The sequence below is a fragment of the Durio zibethinus genome, chromosome 2, assembly GCF_047325235.1.
Source record: "Durio zibethinus cultivar Kanyao isolate XHJ-2024 chromosome 2, ASM4732523v1, whole genome shotgun sequence".
NCBI lineage: Eukaryota > Viridiplantae > Streptophyta > Magnoliopsida > Malvales > Malvaceae > Durio > Durio zibethinus.
In genome coordinates, this window is record NC_143163.1 from 9,645,296 (window position 1) to 9,664,225 (window position 18,930).

At 30.8% G+C, this 18,930-nt stretch overlaps 1 pseudogene; it reads right to left on the minus strand.

Annotated features, from left to right (window-relative positions):
• Positions 1-212: 212 nt before the first annotated feature.
• On the minus strand, positions 213-16,512 carry LOC111308113 (synaptonemal complex protein 2-like; annotated as a pseudogene).
• Positions 16,513-18,930: the final 2,418 nt, after the last annotated feature.

Here is an 18,930-nt window from a genome sequence, read left to right on the forward strand (position 1 = left end):
CTAAATAATATTTTGCAATAAATTTTTATTTGGTTCTATATCAGATTTTGAAACGATTAAATATCGTTATTTTAATTTTATTTTAGAAATCTTATATTTTGGTTACAAAACACTTTTATGAAACAATAAGGTTATGAGATTAGAATTTTATAGCCTGCCCTATCACGCACTAATTTATTATAAATTTATAATATGAAATAAAAAAACTTGATCAGTATTTACACCTTAACAGCAAGAACTAGTAATAGCAAAGCTCATACATGCTGAAAGAGAATAACAAACAACGTGATCTTAAGTTTGCACTAGTTTCTATGTCATACTAAAGCAGCATTTTCCTCTTGAATGCGCAACAAGTGCAGCCTTGATTCTTCTAACCTTCTGATCATATCTCTGTTCCTTTTCTTCTACAACTTTGTCAGTCTGAAAGTTAAAGCAGGTGAGAACCACTATCTGCTGCATATTGCAACATAGAGCAATCAAGAGCTAACCTTCTCTTTTTCCAATTTAACAATCTCGTGCTTCTCCAGGTCGTACTTCCTCTGTATGTCATTAATAGCCTGACCAACTCTTCAGAGTATCAATCTGATTGCCAAAATCTTTAAGGATTCATATAACGTTGACAGAAAAAAATGATACCTGATCATTCCTCTGAGATATCTCTTTCAAATGTCTAGATAACTCTATCTGCTCACTTTCTAGCATCACATCATATTGCTTCCTAGCTTTCACAAGTTTACTTTCATTAGCTGTCAGCATTGCCTGAATCGGCAGAACCAAACAGAATCTTAAATTTATATGAAAGTCTATAAAAGTTTGAATTTACATATTCAGTAACTGCTTCCTAAACCTCGTAAAATTGATATTCCAGCTTCTTTCCTCTATATTACAGGATAAGCTGTTCTTTTTCCTCTAACATGACCTGCACATGACAAACTTGCTTCTCCTAAGAAACTACCTGCTCTGCGTGTTTTTTGTATACACCCATTTTCATCCGGCGTACGATTGATTTATCAATTCAGATCTCTTTTGGATCGTCAGACTTCAGAGGTGTTCGCATTTGAGTTTTTGGCTTCTTGTATTATTTCGTTTGGACTTTAAGCTTGGTAATTGTTGATCAGATGATGCAGACTTTAACCTAACACATATTGTATTATTATTATTATTATTATTATTATTATTATTTTTAATTTTATTTCAATTTTTCTTTTCATTCTTTCTTTTATTCATGAGTTGATATTGACAGAATTGAAAAAGTAAAGGAATTTCCTTTATTCACGAACTGATTCATTGACAAAATTGAAAAAGAGAAAGGACTAAATCGGTAGTTTAGGGATTTTGAATTGAAATCAGGCAGAAAGGGATTTGAGACTAATCAATCGTGATAAGATTTCAATATTTGAGCCTGGATTAACTCTGTTCAAACCTTAAAATCACTACTAAGATAGGCTGTAAATGGGACGTCAAAATCACACATAAAAGGACAAGGAAAAAGGAGAAGATTTTGGGTTCTGGGTTGATACTGTTTGGTTAATTTTATTTAGGGTTAGTTAACATTTAGGTTTCTAAGTTTAGTGAAAAAATAAAATTGTTAGGAATCTTTGAAAAATCTTAAAAAGGGGAATTTTTTGGAAAAATTTGGGAAAATTTGGAAAAATATGAAAAATTCTACGTTTTGGGTTGAAGGTTTGAATTTTTTGGTTGAATTTTTGGCAAACTTTGAAGTTTCTGACCAAATTTTGGCCAGTTTTCCAGAAACTAGTGATCAAACCTAGTTTTCGATGACTTCTTTTAGGGTTTCTAGAGAGAAGGCAGAGCAAAAAAAATTTAGAGAGAGAAATGGCTAAAGGATTTTGAAGAAAAGCTAAAATCTTGACTTTTATACTAGTGCTAAACGACACTGTTTCATTTAGCATAACCCTCGTCACAACTCGTGAGGATCCACGCATGACTCACTTCTTGACCTAACCCGATCACAGATTTTTTTTTTTTTTCATTTTAGTTTCCAATTACATTTTTTATTTATTTTATTTTTATATATTTTATATTTATTTTCTTTTTCATTTTACTTGTTTTATTTTTTTAGATTTTTTATTTGTTTTTAAATTAAATGATTTATTTTAAGTAATTTTAAATTTCATTTTTTTAAAAAAATAATAAAAAATATTTTTAAAAATAAATTCATGAATTATACTAAATTATTGGAGATTTCTTCATGAATTTAAATTTTTTATAAATTCTACCAAACTATTAGAGAATTTCATAAATTGATTGCAAAAAAATTATTATTAAAATATTTTGTATTTTTATCTTATCAAACTATTGGATGTTTTGCATCTTAAATCTTACCAAACTATTGGAAGATTTAGTATATTTTCTAAAAGAAAACATTTACAAAGAAATCTCACAAATATTGAGAGATTTGTGTGAAAGTAAATCTTACCAAACTATTAGAATATTTTACTGATTATTTCTTTAACTAAAATTTAAACGACTCAGATGATGGAGCCTTTTCAAGGTGGGATACTAGCCTCCATGAATATTCCTAACGTAAGAGAATTATCTTAAATTGCTACCAAACTATTGGAGTAATTTTAAGATTAATTTTTAATACTAAATATTTTGGTAAATCATAAATATGGTTAAGACTTGGATAATTTGAAATTAAATTGGTACCATCATTTGGATAGGTGCTTATAACTTTTTTCACGTGTAATCACACTCTTGAATTTGAAATATGAATTCATGGACTAAAATTTACTTTTTAAAGATACCTAAGTCAATCTTGGGACTTCTATTTAAATAGGATAGATTCGAACAGGTGGCCAATCACATTTAAACAAAAAAGATTGGTGGTGACTTCATTAATACATGTCTAGTAATATGTCTACAGATCTATACATTATGATAGTTTAGTGACTCGATTAGGGAATATCGAGAGTCAGGCTAGCAAATGATTTCTTGTTATCCAAGCCTAGCCTAATAAAAATAAGATTTTCTTTCTTTCTTTTTCCTTGTTTATATATTTTTTAGCTATTTAGTTATTCATTTCATATATATGTCATTAATTTGCATTTGCATTACATGAGCTCTACACCTGAGTTCTGTCCCTTAAGAGGAAGTAAAGTACCTACACTCTAGTGAGATTTTATGTCTCCGCATGGGCTACAGAAATACTCTCACTCAGATTGAACTATTTTTGCTTGTAGCTTATAATGAGCAAGGATTTGGCTACTTTGCTAGTCTGTGATAGACAATGATGTAAGGAATAATTTGGGAACCTTTTAGAAATAATCCAAGCCACATATAGTTAACCTTAAGAGCTTAACCCATAGGTCAAGCCATGTCCCTTTACCTTTTATACTTAATTTGAAATTTAGAGTCATGTTGTTATTTTACTTATTTTACAGTGTTTATCCTTTATTTTATATCGAGGTGACTAGCCGAATTTCTTGTTTATTTTTCTGTTTGTGCATATTTATAAACATACATGTAGATTGCATATTATTCATGCCCTAAAGATGTTTTCAACAAAAGCTTTCATAGAGCCTATAGAATGTTAGGTTTGCACCTCGTATGTATTCTTCAAATGTAATTCACCTATGGATGTGAAGATAGAGTCAAAATGAGGTAGCGAGAAGAAGGGGATTGTTTACTACTTAGTTATGTTTTTATTTTACTAAAGGAAGTTCAATTGCTTCTTAAATAAAATGACCTAAAAGACATATTAGACATATGGAATAACATGGTCCCTTCTAGGCAACTAGCTTTTTGTCAGAAGTTTGGGCATATTGCATATCTTTTGTCAGCAAAGTTGAAAACTTACTCATTAAGGTGATGGTACAGTTTTGGGATCCCTTTTATCATTGTTTCATTTTTTAATGAAGTGTATTTGGTGACAACTATAGAAAAGTATTTAATTCTGGTATGTTTGCATCTCCAGTATCCAAATAGAATATATGTGAAACAACAAAAGCCAGAGTATCAAAAATATTTGGCTTATATTTTAGGGGAAGGAAAAAAGCTCGTAGATTCACATATTCAGGAAAAAGGGAGGGCATAAAGGTATCCCATGGGAGTTTTCTGAGATTTCATTGTTAAACACCTTGATGAGGACCAATAAATGAATTTGCTTGCTTTAGCAATATATGGGATGGTAATCTTCCGTAAAGTCTAAGCCATATTAAGATAGAAGTGGTAGATAAATTTAAGCAGATGAGAGCAAATGTAATCCTTCACTTCCGATCTTTGCAAAAACCATCAGATCATTGAGATTTTATAGACAAAATGATAAAGCGCATTTTCTTAGGTGCATGCCATTATTGTATTTATATATGAAGAGCCATTTGGAATGTAAGAAGAGTACTTTTTCCAAACTCTATTTTCACAATCAAAACCCTATCAAGGAGTTTTGTGAAATTGAATGGCCAGAGATAAAGACCAAGAAAGAATGGGAATATCTATTGCAGAAACTCATGGCTTGTCAAGTGAAAATGGCTAGTCCCATGGATGAGTCGAGAACCCACGTTATATCAATGTGAAAATGAGATAGAGGTTCCACTTTTAGGCTTATGAGGATCAATAAGTTATGCACTATTGATGGTAAGGGGACAGTATGGAGTTGAACAATTTATTCTTATGACATATAGGCTTAGCTAATTTGATTGTTTGTATGGAAAACCTAACACTTTTTAAAAAATTAATAGTATAATCAAAGCCTGGAAGAAGCCTAAGAGAATGAGCCTTGGATCATTCATCGATATAGTCACTTAAGGATATTTGGTGTGGTCAACTAAGAAAGGCAAGGAAGTTGCATTCACAAATCATATCCAGATAGTGAATCAAGAGTTGGATAAGATGCCTTCAAAGCTGAAACTTACAATGAAAGAATCTGAAGTTAAGAAAAAAAATTGAAATAAAAAATTCTAAGACTTTAGAAAGAGAAGGGGTAGTGGAAAGATAAAGCAAAAAAACTAGAAGTCTAAGTCCAAGAGATTTCTAAAGAGCGTGATAGGTAGTTAAGGATTTGGTTGAACTTCATTAGCTACACAAAAGATTAGAGGTTGAAAGCAAAACTCAAAGGGCTATTAGAGAGCATGACAATGCCATCTCAAAATTGCTAAAGCTATAGCAAGAGCAAAAAAGATTGCGCATACAAGTGAAGGCTAAAGAAACAAATATTGTTAATTTAACTTGTGAGAATGAAAAATTAAGAAGAGAATGTTCCCAAATGGAAGATGATTATATGGAAGCTCAATAAGAAAATGAGATGCTTGGAAGGCTTATCCAAACACTAAAATAAAAATTAAGTGAGCTGGGGAATCATGTCATGGCACTCATGAATAAGCATAGGGAATTATCCTATCAAGTATGGATTGACAAAAGAGAAGGGTTCGGAAGGCAAAGATACATAGAACATCTTGCAACCAAGATAAGCAAGGCAGTAATTAAGGTAAGAGAAATGGCGAAAGAGGTAGAGACTTTGAGAACTCTAGTTACACCAATAAGAAAGCATGGACAACGACTATTGAATTTCATTGAAAAGGCCAAAAACCACTATGAACATATCAAGCATTTTTCTAAGTGGAGAGTATTAAACTTGATGTAAAACAAACTTTTATAGAATAAATGAAAGTTCACTTTTGTTGAAATCTTTAACAAGGGCAAATATTTTTTTCTTGTCTATGCATTGCATTACATTCATTCATAATCGTTTCTTAGTTAGCTCACAATAAGATCATTAATTTTAGATTGTAGTATGTAAGGTTTAGATATAGCTCAACATTCATATTACATTTGGGTTTAATCTAAAAAAATGGAGTAAGATAACATGAGCCGCATTGAGAAGTTAAAAAAGGCTCAGGAGGAAATCAAAAGGGAATTGAGCCAGATCCTTAGGATTTTGAATAAGATAAACAAGGAAAAAGTAGTGGAGGAAGATGTTCTGCACAAAGTCACTGAGCCATTATACCCTACAGGTTATGGTCTACATTAAACCCATTTCACTTAAAGCTTCTCACCACAACAATCAATAATACCAAGGTACAATTATTTAGGAATGCTTTATACACCTAATCAAAGAAATGTCCAGAGTTACATTAATCCTATTTTTATGAAGAAAGCAGTTGAGTTGAACCATGTCCTTAATTTGAACGAAACAAAGGAAAAATTAAAAATGGCTAAGTCTTCGGAGCATTTTGAAACTGATCATATGATAAATATGATTGAGAAGAGATTATGAACTATAAAAGGCATCAACTTTTATGGTTTTATGAATGCCACAGAACTTTGTCTAGTATTAAGTGTCACGATCCCTACAAAGTTTAAAGTTTTAGAGTTTGAAAAGTATGATGGTACCAAATGCCCTATCACACATGTCACAATGTATTGTTGTAAGATGGTAGCACATACCAGCAATAAGAAACTACTCATACATGTGTTTTAAAATAGTTTAATTGGGTCTACTACAAGATGCTATGTCTAGTTGGATAGAGCCTGCATATAATCTTAAAAGGATTTAATTTGATCCTTCATCAATCAATACTACTATATTATAGATATGGCTTCTAATTGCCTTTCATTGCATGGTATGGAGAAGAAATCAATTGAGTCTTTTAAAGAGTATGCCTGAAAATGGCATGATATAATTGCTCAAGTACAACCATCATTAACCAAGAAAAAAACAACAGTACTATTTATAAGTATTCTGAAGTCACCTTACTATGAAAAAATGATTGGGAATGCGATAAAAAATTTTGTTGATATGATAATCTCTAGAGAAATAATTAAAAATGCCATAAAAATGGCAAACTTGAAGGGGAAACCCTTTGCTGTTAAAAGGATGCCTAAGAAAAAGGAAAATGAGACTCAAGCTATCAGTTATGAAAGATAGCAATATAGAAACTACCCTTAACCAGTTTATCCTACATATTATCCTGTCATAAATTATGCTTAAGTTTCTTTCATCAACCAGCTCCATGGCCTTTCTATCCATCTACTTATCAACTTGCCTTCAAATCACCTACTTACAATCTAAATGCATCGACTACAGTAAGACCTTCTGTCCGTCCAATCAACCCAACGAATGGTACACGAGAACCATAAAATATCGAGAAAAGCCCACCTTCGATCCTATTGCTATGAGTTATATAGAATTGTACCAATAACTCTATAAAAATCACTTGATTGCTTCCATCTTTGCAAAAGCATCTAAACTTCTTTACCCTAAGTGGTAAAATCTCGCTACTCACTATGACTATCATTATAGGGTTACTAGCCATTCTACTAAAGATTGTACCTTTTTAAAGTACAGGGTGCAAAGTTTAATAAAAAAAAAGGCTAATAAGTTTTGATACTAGTAGGAAAATAACACTTAATGTTGGTGGTAACTTGTTGCCCAATCATGCAATCAATGCTTTAAACGAAGATAAAGGGCAAATAAAAAAAAAAGTGAAAGAGATCACAATGCCGTTCAATTAACTGTATGAAGCTTTATATGAGGCTGGGATGATATAACTAGTGGATCCATGAACCTATCATGGGAGATTATCCCGAACAAAAAATGCAAGTATCATAACAGAGCTCCAGGGTGTTTAATTGAAATGTGCAAATAGCATTATGATGAGGTACATAGGCTAATGGATTCCTACTAGATCAAGTTGTATGAAGAAATAAAAACCTTGAAAGGGGCTGAAGTAGCTATGATCGATAAGTGGGTACTAAAGCCAATTACCATACATTATGGTGAAAAGCTAAGATCAGTCGTAGACAAGTTTATTCCTAAGCTAGTGACTTTCAAAGTCTCAAGTCCATTCGCTTACAAGAATGAGAAAGTTGTGCCATGGAAGTATGGTTGTTAGATGATGGTCCAAGGATAAGAAAAAATCTTGCCTAAGTTTAATGCTACCATATTAACTAGTGTATGTGGCATGACTAAAAATGAAAGACGCTATTCTTCAAAGGTGTTAGAAAAAGTGGGAAAAGAGAGAATGATGAAAAAATAGATTGGATTAGAATCAATTTTAGGGAAAGATATCCTAAAATTTATGCTCGAAAAAGAAGCTTGTGAGTTCTTAAAGTTAGTGAAGCATAGTGAATACACTGTAGTGGAGCAATTGAACAAGATGCTAGCCAGAATCTCTTTGTTCTCACTAATGTTAAATTTAGAACCACATGGCAATGCCTTGTTGAAGGTGTTAAATTAGACTTATGTGGCACATGATGTGTCAATGGAATATATGAATCATTTGGCAGCGAACTTAGTGGTACCACATTATATAGCTTTCATTGATGATAAGATTCCACCCGAAGGTAGAAAAAGTACAAAGGCTTTACATATCACTGTTAAATGCAAGAATGATAGCCAAAGTCCTTATCGATAATGGTTTGACCATTAATGTTATGCCCATGTCTACTTTGGCAAGGCTACCTATTGATATATCCCATATCAAAAGCAGCCATGATGGTCTGAACATTTGATGGAACTACATGTGAAGTATTGAGAGATATTGAATTGCTTATGCAAAAAGGACCTTGTGTCTTCAACATAAAGTTTCAGGTTATGAACATTTCTCAATCCTACAGTTGTTTGTTTGGAAGACCATAGATTCACATGACAAGTGCTATTCCTTCCTCTCTACATCAAAATGTTAAGTTTAACATGGAAGATCAATTGGTGATTGTAACAAGAAAAGAAAATTTGCTAGTGACTCAGCCCATGAATGCTCTACACATAAAAGCTGCAAAGAAGTCATTGGAGTGCTCTTATTGATCCTTTGAACTTGTTAATGTTGTGGGTGGAGGTTCTAAGTTTAGTAGGATTGTGATCAATTAGATGATTAATAAAGGTTGGAATATTGGAGTTGGACTAGGCAAAAATTTATAAGGAATAAAATAACCATAAAAAATTACGGACAATAGTGGAAAATTGGGCCTGGGATGGGAAATGAAAGGAATACGAGATGACAAAAAAGGGAAAAAGATAGTGAAAAATATGCCAATGGTTATTCCCCACTTGTATGAAACATTTAGTTTTAGAAGGTACATGTACTCGGGAGCTAAGAAAAATGTTGAAGGGGAATTAAGCATGGAAAAAGCTTTTGCTGAATTATCCATCTAGATGATAAATGAAGATATCTAAAAGGAAGAAGTGCTAGTTTATCCAAGCCCACCAAACTTTGAACTAAAAAATTGGAGTGTCATCCAAATGCTAGCTATCTTGGATACTTTTTCAATGTAATTGCAACTCTTAATCACTTATACCTAAAAACATTGGGTTGATTTCTTATGTATGGGCCTCTTATTATCCATTATTTCAGTAAAAAAATAAGAGCATGCATTTTATTCACTTTTTCTATTCAATCAATTTTCCCATCAAAGCATTTTGTCAATACTTCTTATTTATTCAATTTTAGGTTTTCAAATGAATATGGCAATAATCATGATAACAATCAAGGATTTAATTTTGAAAATTCAATTAACATTGACAAACTTGATACTGAAGAGGACTTTAAAGAATACACTTTGCCTCTAGATTTGATGATATTAAATGAATAAGAAAATAAATCTATTGAGCCTTATCAACAAGTTATTGAGATAATCAATCTAGGTGATGCCTAAAACAAAAAAGAAGTCAAGGTTAGTATCTTGCTCCTAGTGGTTGATAGACAACAATTAGAAGATCTGCTTTAAGAATTCATAGATGTATTCACTAGGTCCTACCAAGATATGCCTAGGCTCAGCACTGAGATAGTGGAACATAGGCTATTCTTAAAGCCTGAATGTAAGCTAGTTCAATAAAAACTGAGAAGCATGAAACCAAAATTGTTGTTGCAAATTAAAAAAAAAAGAAGGTAAAATAGCAATTTGATGCAGGCTTTTTGCAAATAGCCAAATATTTTGAATGGGTGGCCAATATAGTACCTATCTCTAAAAAAGAAAAAAAAGTACAAATGTGTGTAGATTATCATGATCTACATAAGATTAGCGTGAAAGATAACTTTCCCTTATTATATATTGATACATTGATGGATAATATAGCCTAACATGTGGTTTTTTCTTTTATGGATGGATTCTCTAGCTATAATAAAATAAAGATGGCTTAAGATGACATGGAAAAAGATTACTTTTGTAACTATGTGAAGAACATTCTATTATAAGATTATGCCTTTTGGATTAAAAAATACTAAGGCAACCTATCAAAGGGCTATGGTGACACTTTTTCATGATATGATGCATAAAGAGGTTGAGGTGTACATAGATGACATGATCACAAAATCTTGAGAAAATGAGGACCATGTAGTTAACCTCAAAAAATTGTTTAAGAGGTTGAGAAGTTTCAGCTTGAGTTAAATCCATCCAAATGTACATTTGGAGCCATGTTAGGAAAATTGTTGGGTTTTGTGGTTAATGAAAGGGGAATTAAAGTTGTTATAGAAAAGATACAAGCCATTCAAAACTTATCCCCACCCAGTACACCAAAAGAAGTCCAAAGTTTTGTTGGTAGATTAAATTACATTTTTTGATTCATCTCTTAGCTTACCTTTAAATGTAATCCCATCTTTAAACTCCTCCGAAAGAACAACCCTAGTGAATCGAATAGAGAATGTCAAGAAACTTTTGATAAGGTTAAGCAATACCCGTTAAATCTTTCAATATTAGTACCACTCATTTTGAGAAAACCATTAATTCTATATATAGTGGTGCATGAAAAGTCGATGGGATGTGTACTAGGATAGTAGGATGAGTTAGGTAAAAAGGAAAGGACTATTTACTACTTGAGCAAGAAATTCATTGAGTATGAGTCTAAAGTACTCATCGCTAGAGAAAATGTGTTGCATTTTGGCTTGGATAGCTAAAAGACTCAAGCAATATATGCTTTACCACACACTTGGCTTACGGATAAACTTGATCCAATCAAGTACATCTTTAAAAAGCCATCATTATTAGGGAGAATTGCAAGATGGCAAGTAATGCTTTTTGAGTATGATATAGTATATGTGAGCCAAAGGCAATCAAGAAAAGTGCCATTGCCAAATTCTTTTAGATTGTGTCATTGAAAGCTATGAGCCCATGAAACTCAATTTTTTAGATGAAAAATTAATGGCCATCTCAGGATTAAAGGAAGATAATGATGATGAAAAGTCATGGAGAATGTATTTTGATTAGGCTGCCAATGCCATGGGACATGGAATTAGAGCAATTTTAATATCTCTAACAGGGCATTATTACCATGTTACAACAAGATTGAACTTCAATTGCACTAATAATGTGGCTGAATATAAGGCTTGTGTTATGGGATTGCAAGATGCTTTGAACAAAAATATCAAAGTATTAAAGGTATTCAGGGATTTCACTTTGGTGATTTATCAACTAAAGGATGAATGGGAAATAAGAGACTCAAAACTTATCCTATACCATAAATACATTTTGAAATTGTGTGAGCAATTCAAGATAGTCCAGTTTGAACATTTGCTCATGAAAAAAAATCAAATTACAGATGCATTGGTCACTTTAGTTGTAATGATACGAATTAGGAATAATGCTAAAATATAGCCCATCAAGTTAGATGTCAAGTACATGCCAGTACATTGTGCCAATATGGAGAAGGAAAGAGATGGAAATCCTTGGTATTATAACATTTTGTGATACCTAAAAAGTCAGTAATACTCAGATTAGGCAACAGAGAATGATAAGAGAGTCTTAAGGAGATTGGCTATAGGATTATTCTCAAATGGTAAGGTTTTGTATAAGAGAAGCAGAGATTAAATGTTATTACATTGAGTAAATGTCTCTAAGGCAAGAAAAATTATTAAGAAGATACATGATGGTGTATGTGGAGCACATACAAATGGGTACATGATGGCAAGATAGATTTTGAGTGTCGAATACTATTGGTTAACAATGGAGAGCGATTGTATTGATTATGCTCAAAAGTGTCACAAATACCACATCTATGCTAACAAGATCCACACTATGCCCAGTTCGTTGCATGTTTTGGCACCACCTTGGCCATTCTCTATGTGAGGATGGATGTCATTGGTCCCATCATTACAAAAGCATCAAATAGGAATAGATTCATTTTTATGATGTTTGATTGCCTCATTAAATGGGTTGAAGTAGCTTTTTTTACAAATGTAACTCGATTAATAGTTTGTAAGTTCATCAAAAGAGAAATAATCTATATATATAGGCTCCTTAAAAAGATCATCTCAGATAATGCAAAGAACTTGAATAGTAAGATGATGCAAGAAGTATTTACTCAGTTCAAGATTAAGCACCATAATTTAGCTCCTTACCACCCAAAAATGAATAGGGCAATAGAAGCTGCAAATAAGAATGTCAAAAAGATTCCATAAAAGATGATTGAAACATATAAAGATTAGCATGAGAAATTACCTTTTGCTTTGCATGCTTATTGAACATCAGTACGCACTTTTACTCGGGTAACTCTGTTCTCCTTGGTTTACATGATGGAGGCTATATTACCAATGAAAGTAGAAATACCATCTTTGAGAATCTTAAGAGAAATAGGATTAGAAGAAGTCAAAAGGATTCAAAAGCGCTATGAGCAATTAAACCTTATGAAGAAAAGAGGTTAGTGGCACTCTGTCACAGCCAACTATACCAATGAAGGATGATGAAGGCTCACGATAAAAAGGTCCAACCTCATCAATTTCGAGAGTTGGTTTTGAAAAGAATTCTTCCAAGTCAACATAATAATAGAGGAAAATGGACTCCAAATTAGGAAAGACTATATGTTATGAAAAGAGCCTTTTCAAGATGAGCCCTAATTTTGTTGGAGATGATGGAGATGACCTTCCTAATCTCATAAATTCTGATGCAGTAAAAAGATACTTTGCTTTAAAAAAAAGAGTTCAAGTTGAAAACCCAAAAGGACAGCTTAAACTTAAAAAAAAAAAGAGGGTGGCTTGAACTAAAAAAAAAAGGTGAGTTCAAGTTGAAAACTTAGAAGGGTAGCTTGAACTAAAAAGAGGTTTATCTAAGTTAAAAACCTATAACTTGGATAAGTAGGATATGACATCATTTGTGAGGTGTATCAAAGTCAATATAAGTGAATATTTTCAGAGTTCTGAAGTGCTAAGTGCATTATGAGGTTAAATTTTTTAAAAAAATCTAAGATATGTTGTCATGATTATCTGATTATTTTTCTGGAGGTATTATTACCCCAAATAGCCATCCTTATATGCTTTTATTTTGTCCAATTGCCATCAATTGTAATCTACTTTTTTGAATAAATGATGTTTATTTCATTCTAGTTATATCTCACTTTTAATCCTTGCCTTTACTTTGGAATAATAACTAATAATTGAATAATGTCATAAGAGATTGTGCATTTACTTTGGGAAGGTTGAAAAAGATGAAGGCAAAGGGAGAAACCTTCAAGGTGTGGTAAAAGTAATGGTTTTGAAAATTCCCTTAAAAGGAAAGATGAGTGCCTATTTTGATTTCTTTTAAAGCGAATTTGATTTCCTTAACAAGAAGTATGAAGAGATTGGGATGCAAAGGAAAGAGTCTGGAGAACTTTAATACCACAATCAAAACTTTCACGCATTTGCATCTCAGATAGGACATGCATTTGTTCACATTACCATGTTTTGATCTCGACTTAGTTTAGATCATTTTATTTTTTTGACTCATGGTTCAATCCCGATCACCTATTTGATCTCGGCTCAATCCATATCATGTTATTTCTTGTTTCACAAAACTTCAATCACTTTTTAAATTTTGACTTTCGAGCTCGACCGTAATGGCTGTCAATGTTTTTGCATCATTATTTTTTCATAAAAATGTGCAAAGAAGGGCAACTGTAGACACCTATTTTCGTTTGGGGTACAACAGATTTGTCAATTTGGATCTCTTTCGGATTGTCAGACCTTGGAAAGGTTTGTATTTGGGTTTCTCACTTTTTGTATTATTTCGTTTAGACTTTGAGGCCGGTATTTGTTGATCAAATGCAAGCTCTAGCCCAACCCACATTGTATTTACTACTACTACTACTATTATTATTATTATTATTATTATTAATTTCCAATTTTATTTCCATTTTTCTTTTTGTTCTTTCTTTTATTCATGAGTTGACATTGACAGAATTGAAAAAAGAAAGGAATTTCCTTTATTCACAATTTGATTCATTGACAGAATTGAAAAAGGAAAGGAACAAATAGATAGTTTAAGGATTTTGAGTGGAAATTAGATAGAAAGGGATTTGAAACTAATCAATCGTGATAAGATCCTAGGATTTGAGCATGGATTAACTCTATTCAAACCCTAAAATCGCTACTAAGACAAGCTATAAATGGGATTTCAAAATCACACAGAAAGGATAAAGAAAAAGAAATGAGAGTCTAGGTTCTGGGTTGATATTGTTTGGTCTATTTTGTTTAGTGTTAGTTAACATTTGGGTTTCTAAGTTTGGTGAAAAAATAAAATTGTTAGCAATCTTTAAAAAATCTAAAATAGGGGAATTTTTTGGAAAACTTTGAGAAATATTTGGAAAAAATATGGAAAATTCTAGAAAAATTTGGGTTTTGGGTTGAAAGTTTAAAATTTTTGGTGAACTTTGAAGTTTTTAGCCAAATTTCGGTCAGTTTTCTAGAAATTGATTATCAAGCCCAATTTTCAGTGGCTTATTCTGGGGTTTCTTGAAAGAAGGCAAAGCAAAAAAAATTTAGAAAAAGAGAGGGCCAAAAGATTTTGAAAAAAAGTTGAGAACCTTGACTTTTATACAAGTGTCAAATGATGTCGTTTCATTTAGCATAACCCGCATCCCAACCTGCGAGGATCCATGTGTGACCCACTTCTGGACTTGATCTGATCATAGGTTTTTTTTCTTTTTTCATTTTATTTTCCAATTACATTTTTTATTTATTTTCTATTTCATTTTACTTGTTTTATTTTTTATTTGTTTTTAAATTAAATGATTTATTTTAAATACTTTTGTAAATTTCATTTAAAAAAAAGAATAATAATTAAAAGATATATAATAAAAATGTTTCTAAAAACAAATTCATGAATCATACCAAACTATTGGAGGTTTTTTCATAAATTTAAATTTTTTATGAATTCTACCAAATTATTGGAGAATTTCATAAATTGATTGCAAAAAAAATTATTATTAAAATATTTTATATTTTTATCCTACTAAACTATTAGAGGATTTGCATTTTAAATCTTACCAAACTGTTGAAAATTTTAGTATATTTTCTAAAAAAAAAATTTACAAACAAATCTCATCAAACTATTGGGAGATTTGAATCTTGCTAAACTATTAAAAAAATTTATTAATTATTTCTTCAACTAAAATTTAAATGAATCCGATGATAGAGTCTCTTTAAGATGAGACACTAGTCTTTATGAATACTTTAGAGGTGAGAGAATTATCTAAAATTGCTGCCAAACTATTAGAGTAATTTTAAGATTAATTTTTAATATTAAATATTTTGGTAAATCACAAATATGGTTAAGGCTGGGGTAATCTAAAATCAAACTAGTACCATATTTTGGATGGGTGTTATGAGGATGCTATAACTTTTTTCATGCGTAACCGTACTCTCGAATCTGAAATATGGTTTCATGGACTAAAATCTACTATTTAATATACCTAAGTCAATCTTGAAACTCTTTTTTACATAGAACATATTCGATCAGGTGGCCAATCACATTTAAACAAAAAAGTTGGGTGGTGACTTCTTTAATCTATGTCCAGTGATAGGTCTATGAATTTAGACGTTATGACATTTCTCATACTTTTTTTCCAAGTTATTAATTTCTTCTGTTTTTCCCAATATCTCTACTTGTATTTTCTCTGCATTATTTTTGTTTTCTATTTCCAATGTTGAAATTTTTAGCAATAAATCTTGTTGTAGGACACAACCAAATAGGCTTATATTAGTAACAAGACTAGCTTAAATAGAGAAAATATGAATTTAAATTAACCATTTTATTCTCATATGTTTAGAACTTTTGGACAGCGTGCTAATCTTTTCCCTTAATTTTGAAGCCAACTTTTTGACTTTAATTTTCTTTATGACCAGACTTTCTACTTCTAACTTCATTTTTGTATTCTCTTTCAAGCTAAATGGCATTCTTCTGAAAGCTGGGCCATAATAGACTTTTGGGCTTTTTGAAAGTTGATGATCTTATTGTTTAACTTCTGATTAACCAATTTAATGCATCCCTTTTCAGTGTTATGCATAAGAATTTATCATGGAGTTGTTCATACTTCTTTTGAGCATGCTTAACAGCAAGATCTCTTTCATGTTGAACTATTTTAAAGTAAGTGTCATAGATAGAATTTAGTTCATCGAACGTATCAGTAAAAGCTAGATTTTATTTATCCAATTCAACCAACTACACAGCCAACATTACAACAAAACCTTTACAATGTTTAATCTCATGGAAAGATATTGATAGCTTTTTAGCAAATTCATTATTGCTCAATAAAAGATCACTTTTCTTTATCTCCAAGTTCTTTTGAGTAATTAGTATAAACATTTAATTTTGTCAAAGATATTTTATTATTTTTAATCTAAGTTTGATTTTGTAAATAAGCTTAACCATTGTTTTTCAGATCCATTACATGGTTCATTTTTTAATTTCCTATAGTGAGGCTTATTGCATAGACCTAAATGAATGCCCAAAATGACCTAATAAAAAGGATCGATGAAAGACTATTCCTTAATGGCCTATTATTGACCATTAAAAAAAAAAAGAAAGCTTGGCCCAAAAAATAAAAACTTAGAAACCTAAATGAAGCTAAAAATGAAACAAATAAAGGACACCTAAACCAAGCCCAACAAGAAAGCCCAAAACAGAAAAAAAGTAAAGGTAAAAAAAAAGAGAAAGCACGTAAGTTTTAGTTCTCTTTAGAAGCCCATAACTAGAAAACTAAGGGAAGCCCATGTTGAAGGTTTTTCCATGGAATAAAAGGAAAAAGTAAGTTAGAGACATGAGGGAAGGAACATGTGAAAAAAAAACTACTATAAAAAACTTCATGGAACTTAATGGCCAGCCAATATGGGAAGAATAAATAGTGCACTTTTTAAAAAAATGGTTCCAAAGAAAAAGAGAGAGGAAGAGAGACATTGATAAAAAGAAAACCAAAAAAAAGATAGCAAAAAGGGGAGAAAAAACTAGTGGCAAAACAAAAGAGAAAAAAACTAGTATCAAAAGATAAAAGAAAAAGTAAAAGCAAAAAAAAAAAAAATCAATAGTCGTGAAAAGGGCAAAACCAAAAAAGAAAAAGGAGTGAAAACAAAAAAGAAGCAAGAAGGAAATGAGAAGGTGAAAACAGAACTAGTAGTAGCAAAAGAAAAACAAAAAAAAAGTGTTAGTGAGAAAATAGAGACTAGTAACAGAAAAGAAAAAAAAGAAAAGCTTTTTTGAAAGAGCTGATAGTAAGAAAAAGAAAGGAGAAAAAAAAAGAAGAAGAGGGAAAAATGAAATAAAGAAAGAATGCAACAAAATAAGAAGGATCTCGAGTTGCCAAGAACGAGAAAACTAGAAGCAAAAACTGATAAGTTACCTCTTTTTCTCCTTTATCTTTCTTATGTAAATACATGTGATTATGTGTTACTTGACATGTCTAGTTAGAAAGAACAAAACCCATGCTTGGCTAGCTTTTTTTTTTCTATCATAAAGCTTTTGGCCATGATCCATCTCATTTTCTAAGTTTTCTATAGTATAATTTTCAAGTTTAATAAGAAAAGTTAGGAAAGGAAAGTTTTTTTTATTTTGGTCGAAAACTAAACACCAAAACAACGGTTGAAGTAATAAGAACAAAGGGGCCTTTCGAGCTTCATTTTTGTTTGTTTCCTAGTGCAAGTCTACGTATAAAGGATTTCATGCTCTATTCTGGAAAAGGAAGAAACTTCAACTTTTTTTGTTTGATTTTCTAGTTCCATTTATGTCATTTAGGGTATATTTTTGGTCTTGGTTCTTACCTTAGTCATTGTTTATGTCTAAAACTTTGTTTCGAAAAGGAATAAAAAACCTGAAAAAGAAACAATGAAAAAGAAGAAGAAAGATTTTCTAAATAGGGGAAAATAGAGACTATGTTATCGGGTCATCTAACCTATTTTGCATGGGTTGGTTCAAAGCTCCCACATTTTGTATGGCTTTCATGAAAATTGATTAGAGTTATTCGGTTTTTTTTTAAAAAAATAATGACAATGATAAAAAGAAAGAGAAAAATGAAAATATGATAAGCTACAATATAAAAATATAAAATATAATATATATATATATACAAAAAAAAAAAAGAGGAAAGGATTTTAAAAACCTTGCTTATATGTTGGAAGGGTTTTAGAATCAAATTTTAAAATGTTTAATTCTATCTAGATATTGAGAAATTAAATTTTATTAGAGAAAAATTTATGTTGAAAAGAAATTATGACTATAAAATATAAAAAAATATATAAAATAAAAAATATAAAAATATAAAAAAATAATAATATAAAATAGTAAGAAAAAACTTAGGGTTTATAAATGTTTACATGGTCTTTATTACAATTATTATTATTATTATTATTATTATTGACTTTACATATGTATTATGTTGCTAATTGACATGTTTATATTATCTTTGAATATTCATGCATTTTCATTTTCATTTATATTTTTAAGATCTCTTAAAACATAATATTAATAAACAAGGAATCAAAAAAAAATAAAATTTGAAAGCCCTACCTAGATGTTGGAAAGAGTTCAAAATCAGGTTTTAAAACATTAATTTCACCTAAATATTAAAGAATTATCACCAATAATAATAAAAATTAAAATTAAATTAAGTTGACAAGAAATGAGAAAGGTATAAAACTATAAAAATATAATTTTTAAAACTCATAAAAAATGAGCTTATTTCGAAATTTTACCTAGATGTTAGAGATTTTTAGAGAGATTCACAATTTTTTA